We start from the raw sequence: 1340 nt of genomic DNA, 5'->3' as shown, positions 1-1340 counted from the left end.
TATCAAGCATCAACCTGCTCAGCACTAACCTGGCCCCCCTGAGCAGTTTATTTAAAATCTCATTCTCCCTACCTTCAGATGCTGACCCAACACGCTTTGACGGTTTCCAGAAACTTCTCGCCCTCACAGCCGGCCGTTTGTGAGACGCGGTGCGATTGGTCCGACTTCCACCCGCTGGAAGAGAGGCGGCCGGTGATTGGTCCGGGGTGCGGTTGCCGGGTGATGGTGGGCCTTGAACGGGGAGGCGGTGAGAAGGGTCTCGGCCGGGCACTGGGAGCGAGCTCCGGGGGTTGAGTGAGTGACGGCCCCGGGGAGGGGCACAGACCGCGGGGCGGGTTGTAACTGTTCTTCCGTCCCCATTTCACCGGGAGCGGGGGTTTTTGTGAGAGATTCTCGGGGTCACGGTGAGGACGATTGAAACCTCCTTCTGGCGCTTTGTGGTTCTGAAGGGACTGTGGTTCTGTCAGCATCAACTTCCCCTTTGGTAAAAAGGCATGCTTCTGAATTATTCTGAACTGTCTAATATTACTTGAAACCTATTTGAGGTTTTTAAAATCAACCTGTTCAGACTTGTTACCGAGATGTACAGCATAGAAACAGGCCCTTCGGTCCAACTGGTCCATGCTGACCAGGTATCCTAAATTAATCCAGTCCTATTTGCCAGCATTTGGCCCACATCCTTCTAAACCCTTCTTGTTCATATACCCATACAACTGCCTTTTAAATGCTGTAACTTGACCAGCCTCTGCCAGCTCATTCCATAAATGTGCCACCCTTGGTGTGAAAATGTTGCCCCTTAGGTCCCTTTTAAATCTTGCCCCTCTCACCCAAAACCTATATTATCTAGTTTTGGACTCCCCCAGCCCCTGGAAAAGACCTTTTTGTTATTATATGTAAACAAAAACAAACTGCTGGAAGATCTAAGCAGGTCTGGCAACATCTGTGGAGAGAAATCAGAATTAATGTTTCAGGTCCAGTGACTCTTCTGCAGAATCCTTTTGACCCTGAAGTATTAACTCTTGATTTCTTTCCATAGATGCTGCCGGGGCTGCTGAGATTTTCCAGCAATTTGTGTTCTATTTATGATTTTCAATAGACAATAAGTGCAGGAGTAAGCCATTCTGCCCTTCGAGCCAGCACCACCATTCATTATGATCATGGCTGATCATCCTCAATCAGTATCCTGTTCCTGCCTTATCCCCATAATCCTTGATTCCACTATCCTTAAGAGCTCTATCCAACTCTTTCTTGAAAGTATCCAGAGGCTTGGCCTCCACAGCCTTCTGGGGCAGAGCATTCCATACACCCACCACTCTCTGGGTGAAGAAGTTTCTCCTCAA

At 48.9% G+C, this 1340-nt stretch overlaps 1 protein-coding gene across 2 annotated transcripts in view; it reads left to right on the top strand.

The window, feature by feature from the left end:
- The first annotated feature begins 304 nt into the window (after positions 1-304).
- The window catches only part of bpgm (2,3-bisphosphoglycerate mutase), a 38852-nt gene continuing 37816 nt past the window's right edge, over positions 305-1340 (top strand). For both annotated transcript variants that reach the window (XR_006315063.1, XM_043713564.1), the window contains exon 1: positions 305-484. The gene's annotated coding sequence lies outside the window, so the exon portion shown is untranslated. The remainder of the gene's footprint in view (positions 485-1340) is intronic.

Source organism: Chiloscyllium plagiosum, chromosome 23 (assembly GCF_004010195.1).
Source record: "Chiloscyllium plagiosum isolate BGI_BamShark_2017 chromosome 23, ASM401019v2, whole genome shotgun sequence".
NCBI lineage: Eukaryota > Metazoa > Chordata > Chondrichthyes > Orectolobiformes > Hemiscylliidae > Chiloscyllium > Chiloscyllium plagiosum.
Note: the sequence above shows the minus strand (reverse complement) of the source record. Positions and strands in the feature narration are given on the sequence as shown.